We start from the raw sequence: 14,809 nt of genomic DNA, 5'->3' as shown, positions 1-14,809 counted from the left end.
AATGTGTTATTGAAAAGAGGAGTTAAAAGAGGCAACAGGGGCAGTGATGACTCAAATATCTTAAATGTTTGTGATACTTAAGTCTTCCAGTCTGCCATATAATGCTTAGTTTCCTGCACATCCCGCATGTGCATAGAAGGTATCACAGCCAAGCTGGCCACCGTACTTTTACAGCCATTGATACAGGCACTGTTGCCCTAACAATCATAAATTTACAACTAATGTGATTTTAAAAAAAAACACACCAGGATTTGCAGAGTCCAGTAACATTAAGACAGAGTACACCAAAATCCCGTTGGAAATCCATGCAACTACTGAACAATGTGTCAAAGTCTTCAGCCAAGTCTGAAATTTGCAGTTGAAGAATTGGTCAGGTTGTTATTTTTTTCAGCAGAGCTCAGAGTGGGAGAAAACAGAGTGAGCTTGCCTTTGTGCTGTGAACGGAGTGTATTGCACACCCCCCTCCCATCCCCCACCTCCGTATTCTGGCATATCGAAGCCTGAACACATACACAAAGACTGCAGGTCCTCGGGCGCATTTGTCATTGGATGAAAAGTTTTTGGCCATCAATCTTTTTCAGTAACAGTGACATTAAATCTGCAGAACTGGCACACTTTGCTAGAAAGAAGCCAACCCCGAGAGGCTTGCCATGCCAAGTTAACAGCTGGTAGCTGCAGAAACACCACCACGTACAAGCTTTTGTATTGCACAAACAACCACTTTTCAATTTAAACTCTGGATGAATCTGTAGAAAATGAATGTTGGGCCTCATCACAGCCAGGTAGAGCACAGGCTCACTGTGTGCAGCTCCCCTGCGGAATTCTGTAAATACATCCCAATCAGAAGCTAGCATGCCATCTGCTAGTTCAGAAGGAGATGTCTCCTGGGTAATATAGGGCCAAATTCAGCTAGTAGATTAAGACTATAGCAGGAAGATTCCACACATTGCAAGTGGATTAACTATTTTTCCAGCGCGGGATTTCAGGATTTGAGCAAGTAACCCTCTGATTTCAAAGCAAGCACTCTTAACCATAAGCTGAACAGCAGGTCTTTAACAGAGCTAATAGAAGACCTCAATCAAATTTAGCCAGGCTGCTGACATCGCTCTCCTGGTAACATCTCTCTTTTGTAATATCCATACTAATTTTACTTTTGACTTAAACTAGATTGGAACTCAGGACTCCAGAGATCTTGCCTACTCCAGCATGCTACCTACTTCTCAATGCATGCTTTCTCATACTGTAGATACAGAGATGCTGAACCCTTTCATATGTGTCTTGTCACTCTGCTAGCTAACTCAGAGGTGGATAATTACTGTTCCCGAGGGCCACAAACTGGTCTGGTTTTCAGGATAGCCACAACAAATATACAGAAGATATATTTGCATGCACTGTTTCCATTGTCTGCAAATATATCTTCTGCATATCCACTCTGGATAATCTGACAACCAAATAGGTTTGCAGCCTGCAAGAGAACGAGAATGACTCACTGCTAATTCTGACTTGAAAGTGACCATACATGAAAACTCTGTAGTTGGTACACAAAAGCATCTCAGTCCAGAGGTTCAGCAACCTTAACAACTCAATATATGAAAGTCCCTGTGAATTTTATCCAAACTGAAAGGCTAATATATATGCACAATGCATTCAGATCAATAAGGCCATTAAATCTGTAGCCATCAGGACCCGGGGGAGCCCGTCATTCAACCAGAATTATAGTCAGCTTCAAATGCAATGCAAAGACCATCAGACTTGCTGTTTGCTGAAAGTTGACTTGCAAAGGTCCTTTTGCTAATTTTGAAAGGAAATAGGCAATTGGCCTCCATGTAACCCTTGAGAGCTCATTTTCCTACCTATCTGGTTCACTTGCATTGCAGGGAATTTCTCCAGTGGCTCAAGATTTCTTGTAGAAATTTACAACTCCAAACCCTTTGCTTTGTGGGATACCATTAACAGAGCAGCTTGGTATGCAATCCAGCAGATAAATGCAGACTGCAACAGTACAGTTATGGATATTATACAATGTGGTGAAAGACCTTCTCTATTCGTCCATGGTTACCCTACCTCAGGGATCTAAAAAAATGCAAAGTACTAGTACATCTAATCACTTAAACTGATTTGGCTGATGCCTAGAATACATTCTCTTCACCTTTCCCCATTCCATTTCCATAACCTATTGTGCTACTGAACTGAAAATGGCAGTATTCTTCAAATCATCACTGCATATATTAAAAATTATTATTTAAAAAAAAAAAAAAAAACAACATTAGGGGAAAGATTAGTGGATACTGAACTCAGGAGCTGAGGATCTTTTTAAGTACCATATTGAAAGCAAATTCATACAGGCCGATACTGTAAAGTGTGCTCAGCCGAGCGCACTGTTTAACATGTGATTGGATGCACGCTTTCGATACATTGAAAACACATGTCGAACCCCCCCCCCAAAAAAAAAACTAATAGCGCTCATCACATGCAAATACATGTTGATGAGGCTATTAGTTATTCATCCCGGACACCAAAAGAAATGTACGGCCAATCCGCACATTTTACACTCAGAAATTATATGGATCCATGAGCAGTCCGAAAAAATGTACAGAAAAGCAGAAAATATTAAGGGTCAGATTTTTGGAGGATTTACGCACGTAACCGGGTTTACGTGCACCGGGCTTATTTTAAAAAGGCCCGGAGACGCGCGTAAAACCTCGGGACGCTTGTAAGTCCCGGGGCTTGCAAAAAGGGGAGGGGAGGGGGCGGGGTGGGGCAGGCGCGGGGTCTGGCTTCCGGCACAGCAGCCATATTTGCCGCTGTGCCAAAGATCACGCGCCGGCAGTCGGCCAGCACGTACAACTTACTTCAGCCCCAGGGCTGAAGTAAGTTTTAGAACAAAACTAAGGAAAAAGAAAAGGTAGGGGGAAAAGGGCGGGGGAGGTAGGGGAAGGGAAGAGAAGATGGGGTGGGGGGTAGGGAAGTTCCCTCCAAGGCCGCTCCGATTTCGGCCTGGGAGGGAACGGGGGAAGGCTGCGCAGCTCGGCGCGCGCAAGGTGCACAATTGTGCACCCCCTTGCGCGCGCCAACCCCGGATTTTATAACTTGCGTGCGTCGCCGGCAGCCCCGCTCCGTCCTCCGGTCCCGGGGGCGTGGTCTGGAGGCCTCAACCACGCCCCCGGGCCGGCGGCACGCCCCCGAAACGCCGCGTCGTTTCGGGAACGCCCCTGGACACGCCCCCTCCCTCCCCATTTCGAAAGCCCCGGGACTTACGCGCGTCCTGGGCTTTACGCGCGCCGGCGGCCTATGCAAAATAGGCGCGCCGGCGCGCGCAGGGGTTTTAAAATCCGCCCCTAAGGGAAATGCCACAGCTCAGCTCAGAATTTTTTTCATTTGAGAACAATTCCTGATAGGATAGCTATGTACATTTTTAAAAAATGTAACTTTTGCTCCAATGTATAAAGTAGTCATGGAAGGCAGTAATGCTTTTGGAACCACTGCCCTGATTATTACACCATGTTCAAAATAAAGCTATCCATAAAAAAATGCAGAGGCCAGTGCAGTGGCCCAGGTTGATGTGATTAATGATGACAAGTAGATGAAGCCACACCAAATCATAAAACTGAGGAATACAGCTATGATCTGTTAGGCAGCAAGTTGGAAGTGTTTTGGCAAAGTGATAAGACCGATGGTCTCTATCTAGATGCTCTTTAATACCTGTGTCACGTCCCTGGCAAACTAAAGAACACACCAAGGACAAAATGATAGAATGCATTTTCTATGTGGCATGACCTCGAAAGTGCTGAAATTAATTACAATATTTACATATAGGCGTGTAAATAGCATGTACTAGCATATATGTCATTTTATAAATCTCAAACATGCACGCGTAAATAAGAGTTTGTGTGACTCTATGCATGTAAAAAAGGGGCGCTCCAGGGGGTGTTCCTGGGAGGGGTCAATATTTACACAAGTAAGTTGCTATTTTATGAGACGTATGTAGATTTGGGAGTTTAAGTGCATATATTTACACCTGTTCATTACCTGGTGTAAGTGATATTAAACGTCTTTATTATAAAGTATTGACTGGGTGAGAGGTCTGGGTGAATTGGGAGGAGTTCAGGCTGAAGAACCAGAAGGGTCATGTTGATCTGAAAATAGACTGGGTGAACTGGTGGAGGAATTAGAAAACGGGTTAATTTCTTTCGTGTGCACATGTTAGAAAATTTGCTGACTTACATACGCAAACAGGGGCAGATTTTATAAATCTGCGCACACACGTACTTTTGTTCGCGCACCAGGCGCAAACAAGAGTACACGGGATTTCAATAGATACGCGCGTAGCTGCGCATACCATTAAAATCCTGGGTCGGCGCGGGCAAGGTTGCCCAAAGTCGGCAGCCTGCGCGCATCGAGCCGTGCAGCCTGCCTCCATTCCCTCCGAGGCCGCTCCGAAATTGGAGCGGCCTCGGAGGGAACTTTCCTTCGCCCTCCCCCCACCTTCCCCTCCCTTCCCCTACCTATCCCACCCCCCCCAGCCCTATCTAAACCCCCCCACCTCTATCATGAAAGTTACGTCTGCTCGAAGCAGGCGTAACTTTGAGCGCGCCGGGCCGGCTGCCGTGCTCCATGTTCCGGTCCGGGGGCTGGTCCGGAAGCCGCGGCAACGCCCCCGGAACACCCCGGGGGCCGAAACCACGCTCACGGCACCGCCCCGTATAATGCGCCGACTGCGTCCTCCTCTGGCAGAACTCTCTTGACTTCATCTGGGTGCTGTTGTTGGGGTTTCTCTTCCATTTGCTCTATAACAGGCTTCCACTCTCTTCCCACTTTTCTCATGGCGTCTTCTGACTCCTCTGTGCCACCCCCAACTGCAGCTCCTACTCTGGCCATTCTGCAGTACCTCTATCTGTCCTCTCTGCAGCGCATCCATCTGGCCTCTCTATGCTACCTTCCTCAGGCCACTCTGTATTGCCTCCTTCAGGTCAATCTAAACTGCCTCCTTTAGGGCAATTTGTAAAGCTCAACCATGAGCTCTCCTGCATACAAGCTCCAGACACTGCAGATTCCTTCACCTGACATTTATTCTCTTTTCTGGCATTCAGCTGTGTCTGCTCTTGCCTCTCTGTCTTCTCTTTTGCGACCTGTTCCAGTGGTGTTTTCACTGGTTCCATGCCAGATTTTTCTATCACACTGTCCACAAGTCTCTCTCTGGCCCCAGCACCCTTGCTATCATTATCTTCTTCTTCTAGCTCTGAGCTTTTGTCTCTCTGAAGGGTAAAGCACCAGATAGGTGATACATTTGGCTGTCATGCTTCCTCTGCTTCCAGCTGCAGTGAGACCTTCCCTGGCCTTAATTCTGGCAGGTTGGCAATTAGGAGCACCCAGCTTGCTTCCTGTTCTTTTAAGGATTGAGCACAGGAAACCTGAAGCTGTACAAGGCTCTCTTACATTTGCATATGTCCTTTCAGGAGGATTTGAATCACAACTTGTATTTCTTGCTCAGTCATGCCTTCCATAGACATAACCAACTTCCTTGACCTCTAGAGCAGAGTAGCTGGCTTGCTTCTGGAGGGCCATGACATATTCAAAAACACACCAATTCTGGCATCTTTGCTTTTTATCATGGGCCATGCCCTGTACAAACACACTCTGCAACAAACTTCTTTTTTTTCTCTGAGGAAAAGGTTAAAAAAAACCCCTGCTTTTCCAGTAAATAACTCATGTTACAGTCCCTGTCTATGCAAGCAGAACTTCTTTCCTTACTTGTCAAAACACCCTTTAAAAGATATTATTTTTCTTCAAGCCTGAAGGCATAGCTCTCTATATTGAAGAAAAATATTTTAAACCGTATGGCTTTTGGGCTTCTCCCTGAGCCACAGTCTTTTAAATTTCTCAATGCTTTGTGCACAGCTTTTTTGGCAAGCCACACACCATAACCGATTTTTCTTCTCTTTTTCCTCCCTTGGAGATTAGGGTTTCTGCCTGTGCAGAGCATAGTGCAAAAATCCCAGAATTGACACCATATATGTGATAGCCAAGCAACTTTCTTAGGTTGGAGACATGTATCAGACTGATTCCAGCATTCTTCTTAAAGGTTTCAATTTCATTTGCATCAATCAGCACACACACAATAGTAATCTGCTTACTCCAGTAGTGTACTCACATCTTATTTCATGACACGATTTCAGGAGCTGCCTTCTCTTGGAGACACAGGGGGCCCCACGCTCCCAGCTGAGCTCTCCTGCTCAGCAGGATCTTGCCCACATAGCTCTCTCTCACTGTGGGTCTGATGCAGTCAAGTGCACTCAGCCAAGTGCACAGTTTTACCCTTGATTGAATGCGCGTTTTAGATGCGCTACATTAACATCTGAGATTAGCGCATCTAAAACACATGCCCAAACACATACCTAATAGAACTCATCACATGGAAATTCCATGTAGATGAGGCTATTAGCTATGACCCCCGATGCAGTAAATCCCTAGGCACCCAACACACACTTTTTAACCTGGCAAATTTAACGCCAGCCCTGGAGCTGACGTTGTCATTAGAAAATCATGGGCTTATGAAGAAAAAAAATACTGTTCTTTGTGGTTCCTCCACAGAGGAGGTATCACAGAGAACAGTAGATCTACTAAAAATCTACTAAAGAATTAATGAAATGGATCCATTATAAAAAAAAAATAAATTTCTGGACACACAATATATATTTTCCAGGCTGTTTTTGCCCCTTGCTATTGTGCGTGAATGTTGTGCATCCAGAAATTATAATGGATCCATTTCATTAATTCTTTAGTTGATAGTGATAATTTGTATTGAGCGCCTGTAAAAATAAGCGCACAGCCACGTCCCCTGGGCACCAGAGACGCACCATTTCTCCCTAGTGTGTCCCTTTTAATGCACCAGTTCATTTAAATATAACATCGGGCGCCTAGAAAAGGTGGCTGTGCATCCATTAAAAAATGGGTGCACAGTTTGGAGGCACATTTTTACGCACATCTTAGTGTTTAAGGTGCACCAGTCTAGATGCCTGGTCTTTAAGATCACGAGAGATCTTGAACAAGTAGATGTGAATCGGTTATTTACACTTTCGAAAAATAGAAGGACTAGGGGGTATTCCATGAAATTAGCAAGTAGCACATTTAAGACTAATCGGAGAAAGTTCTTTTTCACTCAACGCACAATAAAGCTCTGGAATTTGTTGCCAGAGGATGTGGTTAGTGCAGTTAGTGTAGCTGGGTTCAAAAAAGGTTTGGATAAGTTCTTGGAGGAGAAGTCCATTAGCTGCTATTAATCAAGTTGACACACACACACCTGTCATTGGATGCGCGTTTTCCCTTACCCCTTATTCAGCAAGGGGCAGAAAACGCGCGTCCAACCTGCCGAACCTAATAGCGCCCTCAACATCCAAATTCATATTGATGGCCCTATTAGGTATTCGCACGCAATTCAGAAAGTAAAATGTGCAGCCAAGCCGCACATTTTACTTTCAGAAATTAGCGCCTACCCAAAGGTAGGCGCTAATTTCTTCCGGCACCGGGAAAGTGCACAGAAAAGCAGTAAAAAACTGCTTTTCTGTGCACCCTCCGACTTAATATCATGGCGATATTAAGTCGGAGGTCCTGAAGAGTAAAACAGTTTAAAAAAAAGAAAAAAAAATTTGAAGTTGGTCGGCGGCTGTCGGGTCGAAAACCGGATGCTCAATTTTGCCGGCGTCCGGTTTCCGAGCGTGTGACTGTCAGCGGGCTCGAGAACTGACGCCGGCAAAATTGAGCGTCGGCTGTCAAACCCGCTGACAGCCGCCGCTCCTTTTGCCCGTTTCTACCGCTGGGCCTAATTTAAATACTGTATCATGCGCACAGGCGAGTGGCTTATGCACGCGCCGGGAGAGTGGGCGTTCACCCGCTCTCCCGCGGACTTTACTGAATCGGCCTGTTAGCGAATATCACTGCTATCAATTGCATTAGTAGCTTGGGATCTTCTTGATGTTTGGGTAATTGCCAGGTTCTTGTGGCCTGGTTTGGCCTCTGTTGGAAACAGGAGCTGGGCTTGATGGACCCTTGGTGTGACCCAGCACGGCAATTTCTTATGTTCTTATAGGTTAAAGGGTGGGTGTAGGGCCACTCCTTTACAAATCAATAGCATACTTTGCTATTGAATTGTCAATAGGCTTTACTCGCATTAAGTGCACTTAACATGAGTAAATGGGCTTTTGACAATTGCTACAATAGCATGTTACATTTAAATTTTCCTTTGAAAATTACCTTGATGCTTTTTTATTTTAACACTTATCCGCACAAGTGTATGCCCCTAAGTTACACTCTCTGATAAGGAGGTGTAACTTTACAGATATGAATGTGTGTGCATAAACCCGACCAATTACTGAAATGTTTTCAAAGCAAACTTTGCTCTAAAAATAATCGGTGGGCTGCTGTTTGAAAAATACCCTCTTAACATAAGAAGGCCTACATCATGCTGTCTTTAACATAAAGAACGCTTCTCACCTAACAGACCGCTCTTTTCACCAAGAAATCTTTTCCTGACAGCTCCAGATATGTCCAAGTTAGCAGGTGAGGCTGTTCTGGATTGTTTTATTATTAATTGCCATCGCATATTTTTAAATAAAGGAAAAGAACAATCAAAATATACTGAAACAAAAAGTTAAAAAGTCACCTAGGACCTATATTTTTATGGTTAGTTTATTTATAAGTTTATTTACATTTCTAAATTGCTAAGCCACCAAAATGCTCAAGGCAGTGCAAAACACATAAACAAAAATATAAAAGTTGTTAGCTATGCACATGGTTCTGTCTTCAGTTTTACTGTAAATGCTAAACCTGCAGATCTATTTCCTGTAATTAGTGAATGGGGTCCCATCACTGTGGTTGTATTCTAGGAGACATCTCCTGATGGATGCGAATTTGTCAGCAGTACCACCGTGGGGCTAAAGTGTGTGGTCAGTCCTTGAGGCTAGGAATGGTTCCTCTCCAATGACACAGCCCAGGCCCCAGGCAATAACCGTAGCTTCTATAGGAGCTTTCCTTTGCCACTAGCTAGACAGAAAGTGGCCCTCCCCCCCCCCCCCCCCAACTGGCCTGGCACCCTAGGTGAGCGCCCATCGTATCCAACCCTTCCAATGGCTCTGTTTGTCCTGGAAAACTGTTTTTTGTTTATTTACTTCTAAGCGACTGTAGTAACAGTAGGATATGCCCTTCTGCCTACTAGCACCAAAAGATATTTTCAAGAGACACTCAAATTTACCACTGTTAGCATTTCTCCAAGCACTTGTGATCAAACTGGCCAGTATCAGAGACAGGATGCTGATCTCGATGAGCCTCAGTCTGATCCTGCATGCACTTTCATATGTTCTTATGTTTTCTTTCTTTACTGCTTCAGAATGTTGTTAAGTCCATGTCTCCTGAGATATGCACAACAGAGAAAGGGCACATGGGAATAAAATGGCCCCATTCAACTAGACAGCAAGGTTTGGGCCATGGCCTTAGAAGAACCAAGAAATAGGGAAGTGCTTTTATTTGAAACAAAATGAAAAGTTTTCACAAAATTTCCCATTTTGTTTCAATTCATTTTTAAAACAAAAGCAAATGAAATTTGGTTTGTTTTCTTTTGTTTCTTTTAAAAAATGCCACTGACAAATAAAAACAAAAACCTCTCCCATGTCTCCCCTCTGAACCGCCCCATCCCTACCAAACCCTGTTACCATAGGTTTCTTTTTCTTCATGGGGCAAGAGCGATACCTGATTACTTTTATCCTGCTTAAAAATGGCACCAGCGGACCAAGGACAGTGCCATTTTATAAACAATAAATTAACAATGGCTCCATCCTCAGCTTCCTCGTGACATTTCTAAGAGAAACTCAAGTGGAGCAGGAGCAACTAGGAATCGCTTCTGCCCTTTGAAGAAAAAGAAAAATATGGGAATAGGTTTTGGGAGGGCTAGGGGATCAGAAGGAAGGCCCAGGAGGGGATTATTTTCCTCTGATGGGGTCCATCATTTTTTTCCATTTCATTTTGGTTTTCCTTTCATTTTTTTTAATTCATGATTTAAATTTCATTTATTGTTTTTTTTTTTTTTTTAATAAAATGAAACAGAACAAAACAAAAAAAGAAACTAAAAACAAAACAAAAAAATACTTGTGTGTGCCCCTTTGCTTAGGATTCAGCTCAGAGCACTTAATACAGATTCAAATTCAGGAAACTTTATTGGCCTGACAGTTTGCACAGTTTGTACATGTGTTGCCAAAATGATACATAAAATGCTTAACATAAAAAGGAGGAAAAAAATACATGACAGTGATATCAAGAGTAGTAAATGAAATTATACACAACTTTTAACTAACCACAGGGTCTGGAGTACATCTCTTTGCAAAGTTCATCACATTCAGGAGTGAACTGGTGAACCTACTAGCTTGCCGTAGTGGTGAAGGTACACAATATTTTGATAGAACCTCATATAACGTACACTATGACTGCATAACTCTAGTCCTGGAGGGTCACAAACCTGTCCAGTTTTCAAGAATTGTGCAATGAATACACACACACATATATACTATATTTGGTTTAGCAACCTGTCTAATTTGCAGCACTTAAAAAATGAAGTTGTATGTCTCAGCCTTACAGTTAGCTTTAATCCAGGCACTGTATCCACCAGGTGGTGCTGCAGTTCCTCTGCTAGTGGCATTGGAACAGGGCTAGTTAGAGATGCCAATTAGTTCCAGATTTTCAGGACAGGTTGATCCAGTCTTTGTTTTATCCCATTGCATGCAGTAACTTGTAGTCTTGCTTTTCTGAAGACATGCATAGGTAAATCAGAACTACAATTCCCTGCATGCAGTGGGGTAATACTAGGCCTGGATCAAAGTGTCTTGAAAATCCAGAAACAATTGGCAACCCTAGGCTAATTGCTGAGCTCACCATGTTGACAGATGTCCCTTGGTCTCCCTGGTCAGTGGTTTCTTGAGCATTCTAAGGCAGTTATACTGTTCAATAGCATTCCAGAGAAAATAAAGAGATGTCACTGTGAGCAGGAAATGATTAACAGGAGAAATCATGATCAACCACTTAAAAAGTAAGAATATGAGCTGTCCCAGGAGCTCAGTGGCAAGTGCTATTCATATGTTCTCTGCCATGCAGAAGGCCTGAGTCCGATTCCTGAATCAAACTTCTACTCTACGGGCTGACCAGGGCTGGAGACACGGCAGAGGCAGAGATCACAGCCGATGTGGTGAGGGAGTATCAGCCATTGCTTAATGGTGACACCTAGAGGCCAGATTCAAAATCCATGTTAGCCGGGGTCTAAAAGGAGCAATTTGTGGCCCCGGGCTGAGTACTATCACTGTGATGGCTAGGCTGAGTTAGGAGGGGATTTAAAATAGTAGAAAAATCCCCAGGTCATTGTGAATGGTGTCATAAACCAGTAATAAAAAGTAAGAATATGTGGAACAAAACAACTTTGTCAGAATAAGAGAGAACAAGAAGAGGAAGATGAGTAGTTTTGATAAGAAGGAAATATCTAATATTATTATGCATTTTGTAATTCTCATCATCTAAATATTTGCAAACTACCTTAAGATTGGCTGGCCTCTAAATGGTCCTCTGATATCGCTCTTGCATCACAAAGTTCCAACCAATTAAATTCAGTCCCTCTTTAACACTCATCCTATCAACATTAAACCTCCTGTTTGAACTTAACATTCTTTATTCCATTTAAAAAATTAAACACAAAATTGTATTTATGGAAAAATATTAAATATTTTCTAACTTCCTAAATTCCTGTTTCTGTATGTCCCGTACTCACTTTGAAAATCAATTTTCCTTATTTTAGCTCTCCTACTCTTCTCAAAGAAAATTGATATCAATATTTTAAAGCCTTATTTTCTGAACATTTCTAGGTATATTTTAACTAAATCCCAAATATACAAAAATACCTGAAAGATATTTAATAAAGCACAAGAAATAAACTTTTCTCAGTGGAAAGATGTTCCACTGAACAAGGGGGTCATTACATGAGGTTTCAGGGGGCAGACTCAAGAGCAACATCAGGGAATAGCTTTTCATGAAAAGCGAGATGGTTGCCTAGAACGTCCTACTGGAGTAGGTGGTGGAAACTAAAACAGTAACAGACTGAGGAAGGGCATGGGATAAACATAGGGGAGCCTTAGTTGCAAATAACTAAAAGACAACAGAAATGCAGGCAACCACACAGCCGGGTCTGTCTAGTTCTTATGAGGAGGAAGTGTTATTTTATAGCGATATTACCGCCTTTTTCTCCATCAGTTTAGGGATTTTATTTATGATTTGTTGATGTATATTATTATGTATGGCTTTATTATGTTTCATTATTATGTATTGTGCTTTACTGATGTATCTTGGTTCTAAATTGTAAACCACTCTAGAATCCGTTTATTTGGGAAGAAATATAAATCTGAAAAGAAATGGAAAATAGCAGACTACGATGATAGAATTAAATAGAAGCTGGGACTGTCTGGCAAGTACTGTAATAACTAGATGTCCTAGTAGAAATGCAGGCATCACATGGCTGGGTCTGCTGGCAGGCTATACAATCTTCATATTGATCTGGGTTGAGCAGTTAGTTGTGGCACCAGGTGAAGAGAAAGGTGTTGGCAGTCCCCCATGCAGTTTAGAGCAAACATCACACCTCATGTCCCTATTTTAACATCTACTCCCAAAAAATACACATCATTGGAACATTCTCATCAAGACTTTTTTAACAACACATCTACTGTCACTCTAACCCACACTTGGGCTGAGTTGCTTTACTTTCTGTTGTAGTCTAAAAATGACTACAAATATGGCCACTGTGAAAACAGTAAACGACCGAAGTTCCCATCTGATGATGCCAGATACGAGCACCATCTGATCTCATCAGATGGTGCTCGGTCCACAAAATACCTCTGGAGCCTATTCTGCAGCCCACAACTGCCCCAAAAGTGAACCCTCAAAAGTCAATGTGGAGGATATGATCTGTTCTATCTTGGTTCTCTTCTTACCTCTCCCATCGCACTGTTAGTGATTCCTCTTGTAGATCCTACTCTACTGCCATCCCATTATCAATTGGTGTGCCTCAGGGTTCTGTCCTGGGTCCTCTTCTCTCTGTATACTAAAGCCCTTGGTGCTCTGATTTACTCTAATGGCTTTCAATACCATCTTTATGCTGCCGATTTCTAGATTTACCTCTCACAAAACAAACCAGAAGGTGATCTGTCAAAGTCAGAAGGCAAAGATAAAGCAAGACAGACCAGTTGCCTTAGGTAGGGATTATTTATTCACACAATTATTTTGATAATACTAAAACTGTACAGATTGGCAATTTACTCCACCATTGTTACTAAAAGCAGCTAACAATGGTGGAATAGATTGCTAATCTGCACAATCTTAGTATTTGAACTGAAATACTGATGTACACAACATACGGTTGAAGTTTAATCCACCATGATTCCATTCAGCACAATCTTCCATAATTACATGTTGGAAAATCACACACAACATTATCTCCCCGAAAGCCCCTGAAGCAACCTTGTGTGAAACTCGGCCAGAGTTGGGCTCTTTTATCAAGATAATTGTGTGAATAAATAATCTCTACCTAAGGCAACTGGTCTGTCTTGCTTTATCTTTGCCTTCTAGATTTACCTCTCTACACTAGAAATTCAATCAGTAATCCAGTCCCAGGTCTCAGCCTTCTTGTCTGATGTTGCTCCCCGGATGTCCTACCATCATCTTAAACTCAACATAGCCAAGACAGAACTTCTTATCTTTTCCCCAAGCCCGCTTCCCCTTTTTCCTCCTTTCTCTATGGATAATACTCTAATACTCCCAGGCCCCTCAACTAGAGTTGCCAACTAACTCCAGATTTTCAGGACAAGTTGATCCAGTTCTGGTTTTACTCCATTGCATGCTGGGACTTATTCTGATTTCCCTACTGCATTCCCTAAGAAAAGCAAGACTATAAATACCTGCATGCAGAGGAATAAAACCAGGACTGGATCAGGAGGAATCTGGAGAGAACTCCCTCCCGTCTGGGAGGCTGGCTGGAGGACTGAATTAAGGGCTCTTCCACCTGAGCCCATTGTGCCACGGGACACTCCCCGCCCCTGACGACATCATCTGGAGACCGACAACCAGATAAAGCCCGAGAGACTGAGGCGGTCAGCCGCTGGAGCGTGGCCAAAGCCGCGCACCAAAGGGGCACACCCCTTCTAGCGTTTTTTGACTTTTTTTTTTCAGATGATATATGGGAAGGAAGAGGTAGACTATAGTCTGACATCATCTCCTAGTTTGCCAATTGTGAGAGGACCCATGGACTCACATGTAGCTCGGAGGGTGAGTAAATTTATGAGAAATTCTATCCCAGAGATTTCTTTTCCGTCAGGGTTCTTAGAGAGTCCTAGGCAACAGCCATCACCTCACATGTTAATGGATTCTTCTGAAGATAATCCTCAGACGTTACAACAAAGACTAGATCCAGTAACTGCCATCCCACAGGCTGGCATAGCAGAAATTACGGAGCAATGGGGGGTTCAAGAGGACTCTGGATCTCATCCATTCGGGGTGCCTTTTCAATCTAGAAGTTTTGGTTCACAGTTTATTGATCCCCAGAATGTAACATTAGTTGATGTGTGGAAGGTACTTATTAATATGGAAAAGTCACTATCAGATTCCATATCCCAGTTTAGTAAATTTTCAATTGAAACTAAGAATGTCCTTGATGAACATGGTACTCATTTAACTCATTTGGAAGTCACTTCAATGTCTACAACATCTCAATTATCTTCCTTACAGTTATCTA

At 43.0% G+C, this 14,809-nt stretch overlaps 1 protein-coding gene across 1 annotated transcript in view; it reads right to left on the bottom strand.

The window, feature by feature from the left end:
- Positions 1 to 14,809, bottom strand: part of CELSR3 (cadherin EGF LAG seven-pass G-type receptor 3) — a 224,888-nt gene that overhangs the window by 102,560 nt on the left and 107,519 nt on the right.

The sequence above is a fragment of the Rhinatrema bivittatum genome, chromosome 4, assembly GCF_901001135.1.
Source record: "Rhinatrema bivittatum chromosome 4, aRhiBiv1.1, whole genome shotgun sequence".
NCBI classification, from domain to species: Eukaryota; Metazoa; Chordata; class Amphibia; order Gymnophiona; family Rhinatrematidae; genus Rhinatrema; species Rhinatrema bivittatum.
The sequence above is the reverse complement of the archived record's forward strand: the minus strand, read 5'-3'. Positions and strand labels throughout refer to the sequence as shown.